General features: G+C 39.3%; 1 protein-coding gene across 3 annotated transcripts in view; it reads right to left on the bottom strand.

Moving 5' to 3' along the window:
- Positions 1-15,645, bottom strand: part of fam13b (family with sequence similarity 13 member B) — an 81,318-nt gene extending 65,673 nt beyond the window's left edge. For all 3 annotated transcript variants that reach the window (XM_015950430.3, XM_054739273.2, XM_054739272.2), the window contains exon 1: positions 15,447-15,645. The gene's annotated coding sequence lies outside the window, so the exon portion shown is untranslated. The remainder of the gene's footprint in view (positions 1-15,446) is intronic.
- Positions 15,646-15,899: the final 254 nt, after the last annotated feature.

Here is a 15,899-nt window from a genome sequence, read left to right as displayed (position 1 = left end):
CATGTCACACGGTTCGGACTCTTGAGGTGACACACTGTATGATCCATGACCTTAGTGAGCCAAACTGCATGACATCTCCCTCTGCAATGAATTTCATTGTCGACGTTGTCGCCAGACGTGTTTTTTCCAACCGAGTGAGGCATCTCACTTCATTACAATCTCTGCAGTCGCACATGCGCAATAGCTTCTCGCTGAGCGTCAACTAACAGAAATGGCAGTGTTCAACACAGCAGCTACGCGTACCAAAACTAAAGTTTGTGAGCATTAGGGTTGTCACAGTGTGAAAATTTAACCTCACGGTTATTGTGACCAAAATTATCACGGTTTTCGGTATTATCGCGGTAATTTTTTTTAAACGTGTTACATTTTCAGACAACTAAATAAACCCTGCATATCACAAAAATATTGTCCTCAGTTTGTCTAAATTTAGCCTAAAATGTGTTATTTTGTAATTATGTTGTTTATTTGTTTACATTTTCCCCCATTTAGTCTTTAAAATACCAATATTTGCCCATCACCTCTTATTTTTTGTCTGTCTGATGTAATCATTTAAAAAATATTAGACCAGATGATACTCAGTACTCAAGTAGCCTTCTAATCAGATGCTTTTTTAACCCTTACTTGAGTAATAAACCCTGTATCAGGAAAATATTGTCATCGGTTTGTGTCCTTCCAGTGAGCTTTGCAGATGTGGGAAAATGTCATCAGGCAGCAATCATGTTAAAGTCATAATTATTCTCTGAAAGAGACCAACTCTTAACTGCCCCTGGGAGCCCCGTAATGCATAGCGTCATTTCAATATGGGGTATGGCGCGGTATGTGGGCCAAAATTAAGACTACTGCCCAGCAGCAGGAGGCTATATGAATTCTGAAGCAAACTACTGATCTGATTAATGACAAGCTGGCGCCAGTAACTGAGAGGCTAGTGCTGCTTACTGAGAAAAAGGGACTAGCAGCCCTCAGCTGGTCATTGACTGGTTCACACACTCCCTCTGCCGTCTATTAGCATGGATAGGCTAGCGTTAGCCTGGACGGGCTGGAATTAGCGTTGGAGAGGCTAGCCATTAGCGTGCCTAGGCTGGCCACTAGCTGGATTTCCTACCCCCTCGACGGACCTTTAGCATGGATAGGCAGGCGTTAGCATCGGAGAGGCTAGCCATTAGCATGTCTCGGAGAGTCACTTTACTAGATGCACTTATTTATTTATTTTACTTTTATCAAACGGACGACATACTATGAGACTTGCAATCACAGTTGTTCCTTTGACAGAAAGCATTGTTAAACACATCAACTTTAAGCATATTGTAAAGCTGACAGCCTGTTAGCACTGATTAGGTGCTGTGTTAATTCCATTCTGCTCTTAATTACAGGTTGATGGTGTTTACTTTTTATATAGTTTGGTTTTCTTGCACATATCAGAGAACAAGCCAGAGCTAACTAGTTTGTCCTTGTCATCTTTGGATTTTAAATCCTTTGTATTGAATTACAGGTTAATAATTATTAAAATTGTGATGTTATCTTTATTAAAACTATATAATATGTACCCCCCCCCCCCCCCCCCATCTAATAAGTGACTCTCCGAGACATGCTAATGGCTTGCCTCTCTGAAGCTAACGCCAGCCTATCCATGCTAAATAGGATTTTCAAACTGGGGGGGGGGGGGGGGGCAAAGTTCCAATGTACCCTCCCCGAAACACATGCACACACACACACACGCACGCACACACACATACATACACATACACACACACACGTACACACACACATACATGCATACACATACACACATATGCACGTACACTTACACAAACTATTGCAAGTGCCTTAACTAGAGCTCAGTCAGTTTGTGTAATTTCATCCAATGGTTTACGTAAAACCTAACATTTATATACATGTTTGAAGCCATTATTCAGTGGAACACTGGCAACAAAGCTCTGCCTGATCAACACTATAAATGATAAATGATCCGCACTTGTACAGCACCTCTCAGAGTAAGGAGTCCAAAGTGCTTTACACTACACTGTATCATTCATCCATTCACACACATTCACACACTGATGGTGATAAGCTACAATGTAGCCACAGCTGCCCTGGGGCGCACTGACAGAGAAGCCCCACTATTTAATTCAGTCATTTGTTATTCTCCCAATCAAGTACTAACCAAAACCTCACGCTTTATGCAAAACATTAAATGATTTTCAGCATGCCGATCTTTACAGAAAACATAAAAACCCTAAAAAACTGCACATAAAATATATTTAAAAAACAAAATTCACTTATCACTTAGAGCAGTAGTTCCCATCAGCCTGACCAGCAGATGTTCCTTCGTATTTTTACGTTATTTATAAATTTTCATTATATTTGGAAAGTTTTAATTTATATATAAATATATAAATCTCTTTTTCAATTTTATATTTTACTTTTTTTATGATTATGTGGCACACTTGACTTCCACATCTAACGCATCGGCATCTGCCTCTGCCTCTTTTCTACGTTTTTTTTTTTTTTACATTGTCGCTAGGTCTGTCACGTTAGCGATGTTTTACCATAGTTTCTACATCCATCACGTCCCAGAGAAGGTTAAACCAACATCAAACCCAACGTTTGGAGCTTGTAAACTCCACACACCTCTCGTGCAGTAGAGCCCTGCACGGGCCTAAAATCTGAGCCCGTGTCCGGCCCGGCCCGAGGGGGTGGAGCCCCAGCCCAACCCGATCCGAAAAGGCTTTCAGGATTCTCTGGCCCGACCCGAGCCCGACTTTTTTTTAACCAACTAAATGAAAGACATTTTGTGACGGAGCGAGGCAGGAATTTTATAAGTAAAAAGCACCAAAATGAGAACTACAAAGACATATCAGAAGAAAAAAAGACAGCAGGGGTAAAATAATTAAAAAGAAAACATTTGAGAAAGATGTAAGAGAAATACAAGCTTGCACAGCTAGAGTTTGCGCTTTAGAGGCAGCATCTCACGGTTTCTCCCTCCTTTTTCGCCTAGATTGGCCATGTCAGTGATAAATTAACAAGCACGTCTTTGGGGGATATCTGCCTTTTTTGGGCCTCTTTATCCAACACTGCTTTATATATTTTGTTTTAACATTTTCTGCAGGCCTTAAAAAAGCTGAAGAAAACAAATATCCCCATGCAAAAAGATCATAACTAAACCTAAGACCTTCACCTTCACATTTGGTGAAGACCCAAGGCACACTTTTAACTGTCAAGAACTTCGTATTCATCTTAAAAAGCGTTTGAGGGTTGAAGGTAATTTCAACTATTACACTTACGCTGAAATAGATTAAACTTCACAAAAGGCGTTTCCTTGATCAGCTTACCTTCCATATCTTGATAGTCGTTGGTCAGATTTTGTTCTGACTTTTAAAGTGTAATTTCACTACATTTAAAAATGGGATGGTGTATCAGAAAATGTTGAAATAATATTCATTATGTTGCACTCTGAGGGGCAGTGACATTGAAAAAGCCTTCAACGCCTACAGTGGAAACAATCGCAGCTCTATCTTGGCAGCTGTGGGAGTGGATGGAAAGCAGCCTTTTTTTTTAGTATATTTGCATCCAATTTGCTTTGTTGCCATCTAGCTGAAGAGTCATGCTGAATCTCATTTTCAGTAGTTGTTCAATGCCAAAAACACACAATGTTTTTTTTTAATTATCGAGTTAAAAAAAAATATGTCAATCAACAAAATCCTGTACGTTTGGCTTTTACTGGATCCCGATTTATAAGCTTTGATCAAATTCAAGCATATCTTCAGGAAGTGAAACTTCTCTGAATCTAAAAGGAAATTCTTATACCATAAAATACTGCTGAATAAATTCCTTTATACTATATTATACAAGAGAAGGTTAGGACTCAACTGACAAAAACTATTACAGTAAAAATCTTGTCATTTCCATCTGTGTGTCCTTGTGTAAACAAATGATCAAAACACAAGCTGTGAAAACAGGCTGACAAATGAACAGACTGAAGCATTCATGCAGTGATCGAAGAAAACCAGCTTTCCATTTAAAACTATTAAAAAAAATCTGGATGTTAATTCAACTATCAGTTTCATTATTTAGGAAAAGATAACAGTATACTACTGTGGCAGCGCTGGTGTTAAAACCATTCACAAGAATCTTTAAACTTATAGGGAGCCTAAGTCACACCCATCTAGTTCCAGACCACGGGTCCCCAGAAGAATGAAAGTATGAATGCAAGTCAACGGGGCTAAAAAACGCTATTTTCTAATTCCACTTGTTATGTCCCATGGATTTCACATCAGTCTGTGAATTTAAAAAATGCATTTTGGTACCATGAAAGTGCTTATTTTCAAATGGGGGGAAACGCTATTTGAGGTTTTGTGTGCAAATAAGTCCTGGACGATAAATGCGCTCCACGAAAATGACGTCATTGATCCAGACATGGAGAAAAACAGAGTGGAAAGGGCTGTAAGTTCAGTGAACTTCAAGTCCTTCCTTCAGGAGGAAAAAATCACCACAAATCTGGCCATTTGGTAGGCAGCAGCTACGCTAGAGGAGAGGTGATTATGTGGTGACGTCATAAAAGCGACATGCCGATGTCTGATTTGTAGTCATGCTAACGGCAAACCTTCACAAGCTGATAAATCTCAAAGTACGTGACTGGCATGGTCGAAACACACATCGTTACTTTTCATTTAAACTGGGAGTCAAGGCATGGGTGGAGACTTACTTCATCCACACTGCCTGTTAGGAAAACGCTTCTGAAAGAGGCACGCAAGCACACACTTACAGTAGACTTATCGCTCAGGAGAAAGGCAGACAGATTCTGCAGCATTCTGGAGGACTTCCTGTTAACCAAAATCATTAGATGAAAAGGGGAGAAGGGCATTCTTTTCAAGGAGGCAAGCGGCTCCGAGTGCCAACGTGTCATATCTGCAGGCGAGCGGTCTGCGGCTGCCTCACCCTAAGACCAGTGCAGTGCAGCTAGCATCAACAGAGAGCTACTTTATAGGTGCAGTAGCACCAGTAGTAGGGCTGGGCGATATGGCCTAAAATACCACGATATATTGAGTATTTCACCTCGATAACGATGAATGGACGATCACTACATGTATGCACAGAAACAAAATTTGTCCACTAGATGGGGCTGTCACATGTATTATGTTGAGTCACATTTTTACGTGACTCTAAGTGGTACAGCTTCTTAAAGGGACATAAATGTTGCCAACCTACACACATCTTTTCATTTTTTTAATCATCAAAATTATTGATGAGGGAAAAATTGTCCTGATAAGAGTCAGAAATTTCGATAACGATACATTTTTGATTCATTGCCCAGCTCTAACCAGTAGTGGTGGTGATTTTATTACCTTTAGAAAATGCTTGTATGTCACACATATTTGCTCTAATTACAAACACTAATAATTTATTTCATCCCGCTACATTACAGTGTTAATAAAAGTGCTCCTCTTCAATGGACAAGTTTGTTACGTGCACATCTCCGCAAGCCAACGTCCTGGCCGAGGCCATTGTGAGCATATTGGTCACGAGACTCCTGTCCATGCTGAGCGATCAAGGTTTCAAAGAGATGATCAAGCAGCTCAACCCAGGATATCACGACAACTACCTACCAGGCTGATCCCATTTCACCACCATGATGGAAAAGAAATACAAAACAACCTTTAAATGTGTGTGTACGTATTTGTCTTGGTTTCTCTCTGGACACAAATAAAATAAACATTAGAATATAATGCATTTTATGATAAAATAAAAAGGTTGCTGACTGAGCGATCAAAAAATAAAATATTATTTAAAGCCTACAACATTTTCTTTGTGTTAAATCTTAACCTACTTTATCTGATATAACAGAACTATTAATCTCGTAAATAAACGGTATAGCAGACCCTCAGAGCTGTCAATGGTCCCCTGACTGCTGAAGTGTGGACCAGCCGTGCTACATAGGCGTACCTTGGTGTGTCCTGCCATTTCCTGAGATAAGATTGGAAGATGAAGCCCTTCAACCTTGCCACCATGCCTCTTCGGAACACAAGTAATTTTTGTGTACATTTTATTTTTGGTTTTAGTTGCCTACTTCCATTTGACTGTAGCATTTGCATTAACAGGTTACAAAGTTATTTAAAAGTTGTTTGATATTCTATCATCTTGTTTTTATTCATAGATTGCACATAGCTGATCACACTCCAGACTAGAAGCTAATGATGGGTATATTAGAGCATCCTGGGGCAATAAGCTAAACTTTTATGAATGACACGATTAGTCGACTAAAAGTCAACAAGACTGGCGATTAATTGACTATTAAAATGGTCGTTTGAGGCAGCCCGAGTAGTAAAAAACATGGCACTAATGACAAAATTGCAAAACTCATTCCAAAACCCATGAGAAAGAACATAATTGAAAAAGTGATGCAATATATTTTGACCGAGTGGCACTGCGGCAGTATGATGACGTCATTGGCAGGAGCCCAAGCAGATCTAGAAACTACAGTGCCAGAAAACTAGCATTAGAATTATATTCTCTCGAAGAAATTAACTGAAGAACCACCAAAGTCTGAGGAGTCACTTCGAGGTTGCATGCTTGCTCCACAGGTAACAAATTTTATCAGGGTATCAGCGCTTTATAAACCTGGCAGCCCATCAGGCTTTGCTTGGCCACCAGCCAGGCTAAGTGACATGCCCCGACCCTACCGTGTCCGCTGACACGAATGGCACAACAAAACTAGAGCCCTCCATCAGCTGATACTGGTGAGAAACAGCAGTGGAATGTGTGCAACCCCCCCACCCCCGCTCTCACAGAGGAGAACGCGACCCCCCGACGGACGAATCCGCTAGGCTTAACTCCTTTTCTGGGAAACCCTGTTTACCATGTTTTTTAAACTAGTCACGATGATATGATGTCAAACTACCCTGAAATTATGTACTGCCCCCTAGTGCCAGGAAACTAAACACGGTCACTTTAAATATATGCTACATTGTAAGTTCTGGTAGATTCTTGTACCATCTAGATTCTTAGATTCATGAATCGAAATACTTGCATCTTCAAATTTGGTGAATGTATTCTCTTGAACAACATGCAGTACAAGGTTTCAATACAAAATTATGCACTCCACTGAGTAATCATGTTAAACTGTATCAGTCCCTCACACTGAGAAATCCATTTGCTTCATGACATTGCGGTTCAAAAGCATTTGCTTACTCTCAGCTTTTCCACCCTTTAATTTGACTGATGTCTGAATTCTACCCAGACCACTGAAACACCTTAATTCTTGGTTTACCAACTGTTCTGTTGTAGATTCGCTGTTAAGTGTGGGATCATTGTCCTGTTGACCCAATTGGGGCTAAGTGTCAGCTGTTGGACAGATGGCTTCACATTTAACTCGAGACTGCTTTGGCAGAAAGAAGTTTAAGGTTGATTAAATGACTGGGAGCTGCAAAAAAAAGTCCAAAACACCATATTCTATCACACAACGCTTGGTTATGTGATGAGTTTGTGTTGATATACACATTTATTTTCAAAAATAAAGATCAATGAAAGAAAAAAAAGATCTTTGAGTGAGGAGTCTTGTTCAGTAAGGGACTTCCCAACCTCACTCACAGCGACATCAACAAGCATCCCAGTACTTCAACAAGAAGGTCCTTAAACCTAGCACCTTTCAAATATTTACTTATTTTCATCAAACTGCCAGCAAATGAACACACCAGCATCCTGTCTGATTAAATCCTTTGGATGTTTTTTTTTCTTTCTGTAAACTGAATAATCTGGCTTTACTGGACCTTGCTGCCTAGCCAAATGTCTTCTCACTATATAAAAAGCAGATGTAACATTAGATCAAGTGAAACATTTTTTAATTGAGTTGGAAAAAACAAGAAACATAGTTTTACTATTATCTCACTGAGTCTTTAGGTTATATTTAAAGAACAGCTGTAGTTCCAGCTAGGGCTGTCGCGGTAACCGCAAGAAGAAAATATCGCGATATTAAGAAACCCACCGCTCTGCATGACGCGCCACCGCCATTACCGCACTTGATTAAATCTCGCGACAGCGCATGCTGAGAGGTAAAGTCCGCGCTGATCGAGGAGATAGTACACATGGAAGATGGAGGGAGCGGTGCCAGTGCGTCAGCTGCAGCCCAGCCAGAGACCTTGGAGCAGGCAGTGCTGCCACCAGCGGCAAAGAAAAAAAACGCTTGGAGACCTGCTGAAGTCACAGACAAGGACGTCTTCTGCAACCGTCCCAAAGAGAGTTAGAGTCGAGCTGGAGCTCACTCGCTACCTGCATGAGGAACCCATTGACCCTAATGAAAACCCTCTGACATGGTGGCACAACAACCATGAGAGATTTCCATTGCTCTACAAAGTTGCACGTAAGTACATGTGTATTTGCGCAACAAGCGCACCATCCGAGAGGGTTTTTAGTGTCACTGGAAATGTTATCACCCCTCTCAGCTCCTCTCTCAAACCGCATAAGGTTAACATGCTGGTTTTCCTTGCGCGTAACAAGGACATGGCCGAGTTATAAATCAGTTATTCTTGTGTGTGAAAGTGAAATGACAGTGGCTAGGACATCTCATTTTGTATACTTTATTTTAAACTACAAAACAAAACGGGCACTTTTTTTATTTCTGTTAGATGTTGCAGCCAAATTTGCATTTCAAAGTTAAACCTCCTGAATGTTGTTTTTAAGTTCAGTCAGAGAATGCCGTTACTGCCCTTTGATCTGCATTCAATAAAGTGTTAAAAATGGCCATGTATTTTTCTAACATTTTTTAAATCACCGCAGGGGGAATTTCTCAACCGCGACAGCCCTAGTTCAAGCATCTTTAATCTACTGCTGCTGTGTCTAACAGGTCTGCACTTGAGCCTCTAACACAATTAAATGTGGGTATAAATTGTCTTTTTGGAGATAAAAGATTGAAAATGCATTTTAGGGAGTGTATTGGAAAACCGAAGTATTGCCCTAAAAAGACTCATGTCTTTTTTTTATGTATGTAAACTAGGGCAGCAACTATTCGTCAACGTTGTCGACAAATATCGACTATGGAAAAAGTTGACGGTGAATTTAATTTTTGACGTTGCCAGACGTGTTTTTTTTTTTTGCGATTGAATGAGGCATCTCACTTCTTTACAATCTCTGCAGAGATGTATATGCGCAATAGCTTCTCTGCTGAACGCCAACTAACAGAAATGGCGGTGTCTGACACAGCAGCTACGCGTACCAAAACATCTAAAGTTTGTGAGCATTCTAGCCTGGATTCGACGAATAAAAAGATTACCAGCATTATTTGCAAAGCAGTCCTTGTGTATCACGGCAGCACCTCGGTGATGCATGAACACTTAAAGAGAAAGCACGTCGGACAGTTGAATGAAACAGAGTCTGACTCACCTCTGTAAGATTTAAATAACACGAAAGCCAATACGTTTTGTTTTGGATGTACATTGCACATTTTTTTAACATATTTTTGCTTTAAAAAAAAGAGATTTAATGATATGCCTGACTGTGCCTGACAAAAGTATTTTAATTTTATTTATGCATTTATGTCTATAGTGACTGAGCACTGTGCCTAATTGGTGTTAGACAGTATGAAATGGCCTATCGGCAGCAAAGTTCAATAAAATATGCATTTTCCACTGAAGTACCCATCTTTCTTGAGTTTATTATCGTTTTTCACATAATTAAAGCAATCTCGTGCTAAATTTAAGAAAAATTTAATAATTATCTGATTAGTCGACTAATCCTTTTAATAGTCGGTGACTAGTTGATTATTAAAATAGTCGTTAGTTGCAGCCCTAATGTAAACGTGTTAGTCTGGCTGAAGGCGAACTGGTTCTAATCGAGCTGAAGAACCCAGATAATGTGGTAGCAATCCGAATACACTCTGCATGTAAACAGGTCAGCCGAGCTAAACTGGATTGCATACCGGAAGTGACAAGACCGCTTCGGCTGTCTTCTGACAAGACCATCATCACAAAGCAACACACATAACATCATAAAACAGTACAGTATGTATCAAATAAGCTGTGCTGCACTGTTGTTGTTTTGCATTCCTTCAGCCATTGTGCATTTCCTGTTTCCAACTCCATCTGCTTCACTCTCGCCACCGTCTGTTTACTGCTTGTGTTGCTATAAGCTAACGAGTTGGCCAAACTATGCTTGCGTTCCGGATGTGACGACACAGCAAACATGGTCTTCTGACAAGGACATCGTTACAAAGCAACACACGTAACACCATAAAACAGTACAGTACGTACCAAATAAGCTGTGCTGCAGCATTGTTGTTTTACATTCCTTCATCCATTGTGCATTTCCTGTTATAATTATGGCTGTGTTCGAGATGAGCCAGTTCTGCGCAGATTAGGTCACCGGTGATCGGCGAGCAGTGCATGCCGGTTAGATTTGTGTCCGACTTGACGCCGACTTGTTCTTTCGTCATGCATACGTAGGCAACGATAACCTCATGAGATCAAGGCAGCCGCAGATTTTGGAGCAAGGCGCTGCAGTTGCTCTCCACCGGCAGCAAAACCTAGGAGATGACGGGAAACGCCTGGCTCGCACCTGATCTAAGATCTGATTGGTTCATATTTTGATCCGAACATCCGGTGGTAGAACATAACATGCTAGTTGGTCACATGTATTCTGTAAATCATGTAACGTTGATGATGACAACTATATAGGCCATAAAGAGAAATGTGTTTTGTGTTCTTTTGTCACGTTTCCTATGAGCACACTGAAGCTACAGCTGATAACCTTTACTTATTATTACAGTCATGTCTTCATATGCAATATATGATATCCACAAGCACGTGAGGATGTTTCAGCTGCTAACAGGCACAGGAATTAAAATTGAAAATTAAACAAGTGTGAACGCTAACGCAATATCTTCATCCATCGTCACCTGCATTTCCTTGGTTTTAATTGCCAAATGACTTCCTTTGCTCCCCTGAGCTACACATGCAGGAAATTGTGTCCGACTTAAACGCCGGCTTTCAGCCACTCCCCCTGCTGCTTCCGTCTGCTCTCGTCTGTTTTCCAGGCGAGGCGCAGCTCAACTCGAACACGGCCTATGTCTGCTTCGCTCCCATCAGCCTCTGTTTACCGACTGTGTTGCTATAAGCTAACCGGAAGAATGCCGACATGAAAAGGTGCATGTCGCCACCTACAGTACTGGAGTAGAATTAACTTTATTTGAGATGCCAGTTTTCTAATGCGCATGTAAACTAGAATAACGACTCCCAGCTTATTACAATAGGATTGACTAGATGTTGGTTAGTGTGCATGTAACCACACTGAATTAATTACGACACTTGATTTAAAATCAAATCTTGTGATTACTTTCAGACATGTCTGAACGAAGTCATGTGATTCATTTGGAACAATCAGTGTCTGGCGCATTGACTCAGGGGGTATTTTAGAAAGCATACATCTACAGCAATCTCTTGCATTTGAAAGAAAATAGCCTGAAATTAAAATCATCCTCTTACAGCAAACTCCTAAAGGCCTATAGTAACATTTGTAAATTAATGATACTTTCAAATAAAATCATTTATTTGGTGCCGAGCATTTGTTAGTACTAGAAGGTGAGAAAAGTCAAAAGAATGTCTTCTACCGTTAGAAATTACTAAACTTAAGTCTCCTGCTACACCATCGCACCCCCACCTGCCAGTGGAAGCCTGTGTTATTTAAACAATCTGACAAATCATCTCCTTTTACACAAACTTTGGGCCAGGTCAATGTCTCGCTGCAGGAAGCTGCCTTTGGCTAGTTTCACCTGGCTGTAGATTTCCACCACTTCTTTCTTAATATCAACATTTCTTCATTGTTTTGTGGTTCTGATCAATGCATGTGAATGCATTTCTCATTCAGCCCTGTCTTTCTCTGCTGCTGTTAGCTAAAAGTAGTTTAAAAATAAACCCAAATTATGTTACTTATTAAAAGAACAAATCTATTTTTGGCATGGGTGCCATCATGAGTGGACTAGAACTAAATGTAAAGTTTTCCTGGTCTGTGACCAGATTTAAAGTAATTTTGAACACGTTTGGTTTAGTTTGACACAGAGTGACCTGACAGCGGGTATACAGTACAGGCAGCTGTGTGATTACAACACTGCTGTGACCACTGTGTGCATACGTGTTTACCTTCATATATTTAAAAAAAACATGGCTCCTTTTACATACATGCGTTATCTCACACTGCAGGAGGCTGGAGTTTTGACACTGTTGCTATGTGCGTACGTGGGATTGTTCACATAAAGGCCAAGATGTTCAGCTGGGGTATACCAATGGAGTATGAAGGTTAATCCCTTCAGCATTTCCGTGGTTTAATGGCATTGCGTTTTTTACGTCATTAAATTTTTAAGCGTCTCTTAAGGATTTTTTTTTTGCGAGGCATCTATTTGTGCACACATCTGAAAAACTCAGTTACAAGGTGAAAAACAAATTGGTTTGAAGAAATTTAAGAATCATTCTAGATATACTTAATAAACTTTGCATTTGCTTTTACTTATCAGAATGTCATACTTTTGGAGAAAGGATAGGAATAAATATATTTAAACACCAATTGCTGAATGAATCACAAGGTGAAAATAATTAGTAGCTGCAAAAAGACCTGTCAAGAACAGCAAGCTCTGTTGGCAACGGCCATATAAATAACTGTAATTAATTAATTTGTTTTTCCTTATGTCCAATTTTAAAGCAAAACCTTGTTATTTTTTAGGACACAGTTTATAATGAGTTTTATTTAATTTTTACTCTTTAGATGAATGAATAAACTGCCTCCTTCTGATACTCAGTTTTAAGACTTTTTACTGAAAACTAATGCCAATCAAAGTCAGAGATACTTAGATAATCACTTCTAATGTGACTTATTCTGAATGTCACAACAAAAGTCACTAAAACTTTTGAGTGGTGTATTTATTTCCTACAATTTCTTATTGTGTAGCCTATTTCAAGTCAAATTAGGAGTTAACTGAAGATACTGAGTTGTATATTTGCTGTTGTAATTATTTTCTACATGGAACGAGCTCAAAATAACTAAAAATAATTAAACAATTTTGCATGCAATGACTTCAAATGACAATTGTCAGTTTGCAAAGGTAATAAGTAGCCAGTATAGCAAGAATCCACTGATTGCCTTTTCTTGTTCATTTTCTTTTTCCCTTTCCTCACATCTTATGCTTTTCTAATTGTTATGAATTTTTTGTCATTATTTAATTTATTTGTTTTTGATTATTTTTGTTCCTGAGTGAAGTTTTTATTTATCGCAAGTAATATCGTTATTGCAATATTAATCACTGTTATCGCAGGTTTTCCTAATCCCGTGCAGCCCTGGCGCATACCTGTAGTTATCGTCCGTTTATCGTTAGAAGTGAAAATGTATCTATATCTATATATATATCTATATATATATATAGATATATATATCTATATATATATATATCGTGATATTGATTTTAGGCCATATCGCCCAGCCCTAGTCTGGCCCCAGTCCATTTATCAGACCTAATCATTCTATAGATCCCGGCACGCACCCCGAGGTCAGCTAACCTTTGCATACCGACCATGGAGTATAAATTGAGGGGGGAAAGGGGTTTTGTGTTTGTGGCCCCCACACTCTGGAATGCTCTTCCCCTTTCTGTCAGACAGGCACCGTTATATATGTTTCGTTACTGTCTGTTTAATCTGTTTTATTCCCTGTATCCTAAGCCTGCTTTTGTTGTGTGCTACTTCAGTCAGCTCTCTTGCTGTGTTTTAATCCTCCTTTACTGTATAATTAATTAGAAACTCTTGCTTTTACACATTGTTTTAGTTATTTTTTACCTTTTTACATGTATTTTATCTTATGATCCTTTCATTGTGTATTATAGTTGTTTGTCATACATGCTCCTTTGTGAGCACTTTGGTCAGCTGTCATGCTGTTTTTAAACGTGCTATATAAATAAATTTGGTGGGGGTTTTTTTGTTTGGAACACAATAAAAACAATTTTCACATCTAACTTGTCTTTCATCACTTTTACTCAATGGATTAATGGCACCAACTGCTCATCCGATGAGGCTCAACTTGTTTAACAGATGGTATTTTCATCAGCATTTGTTGGCAGCAATGATTATGTACAAAAGCCATACTGATCCAGGAAATTCCAGAAATACTAAGAAGGCATTATTTGCCATCATTGGTTAAACAATTACACATTAACTACAAAACTCAGAATTGCAGCTCTAATAAGCATACTGATTTTTGACACCAGCAGTAAATGGATCAGATCTACGTTTAAAGAAATTAAATGTTTTATAAGTGCTAATACGGGAAAAATAAGCTCAGTGACTGTTTAAGAACAGTTAGTTATAATAAAAAAAGAATAGCTCAGTAATATTCAGTTTGTCATTTTATTACCAGGTGTGTGCAATTTTGACACTTTACTAAACAATTTTAAGGCTATAAAAACAATTTTCTGTTAATAACCTCGAATCAATATTTTTTAATAACGGTGTCATTACACAGTACGATATTCTACCTGAAAATGTGTATATACTGTATATATATATGAAATAAATGCATATCTTTCATGTCTTGTGCACGCCATAAGTAGTCAATTCTTTCTAAGTCTGAGCAGTGACCGGAAATGATTATGCAACCTGTAAAAGTTAAAACAACTTGAAAGCATGTCTACTTTCTATAAGACAACACAATTAAATAATCAGAGAATGTATTAACCGCGCTTCCGCTAACCGGAAGTAAATACGATTATATTCTTATGAACTACCAGAACATTCCACCACAGAAAACCAAACGTAACTCGACAGGAAGCATCTGAATCAATAAAGAACATCTGCGGGAACAAACAAAACAGAAACAAAACTACCAGCAACAGATCAGAAGAACACCAAGTCCAGACATCTCAATGACATGATTGATGTATGCTTATCTTTGCACAGACGCGCACGATAAGAAAAGTCAAAGCCAGGTGAATCTGGCTTGCCCTCTGCATCCTCTTCCTATTGTAGACAACTGTTTAAGTAGCTTACACCAAACGCTTATAATACTTAACACTTGAAGAGAACATCACTGAGGTACTTTAGATTGTCTAGAAACAATAAACCGTGTGTGCCTTTTTTTCTTCTTTTTTTTTTTTTTTTTTGCTGGCTCGCTTTGGCAGCGGAGGAGCCACAAATGATGTGAAGGAACAGCCTCCGCTAATAGCCGTTAGCCTTTAGCTTTAAGTGAACAAAAATGAAGACAAAAACAATTTGAAGCTGTGTTGCCCGTCACTATCAGTATTCTAACAAAAACACAATCATAGCAAATTATTTTTTAAAAACACATAACGCAAAATAGCATATAACCACATCGTATAGTCAGGCAGGGTTAGCCTAGCCGGCTAGCATTGGTTAGCGTATAAGATGCTGAGAGAACCAGAAGCGCTGTTAGCCGGGAAGCTAATCAGTCGCTCCGGGGAACCTTACCAGGTCAAAACAAACAGGAACGCGAAGCTAGATGCATCAATTTCTGGTTAGCTTTTTGTAGCTGACGTCTGGGGAGATAGCAACTTCGACGGAATCAAAGCAGAAGACGCGTGAATATCGTCGGGAACATTGCAAAGGCAGTCGATAAAATAGTGGTTCCTGTTTTTTTCTTTTTAGGTCGGACTGTCTCAGATGCCCGTTTGCAAGTCGATGCTTTGAGAGGCACGCACGCACGCACACACACACACACACAGCCTCGAGGGACGAACCTGCCAAATACTGGCCCCACCCCTCACTGTGAGTACAGTGGGAGTCAGCTGCCAAATAATGAACTCGTCTTGTACTTTATGGCAGGCTACTGTAACATTCTCAAACGTTTTTATAAAACATTTTTTAGATTATCATAACATTTCCTCGGTCATAATGACGAATTATTAAGTAAATAAAAAACCC

This window comes from Nothobranchius furzeri, chromosome 1 (assembly GCF_043380555.1).
Source record: "Nothobranchius furzeri strain GRZ-AD chromosome 1, NfurGRZ-RIMD1, whole genome shotgun sequence".
Lineage (NCBI taxonomy): Eukaryota > Metazoa > Chordata > Actinopteri > Cyprinodontiformes > Nothobranchiidae > Nothobranchius > Nothobranchius furzeri.
Note: the sequence above shows the minus strand (reverse complement) of the source record. Positions and strands in the feature narration are given on the sequence as shown.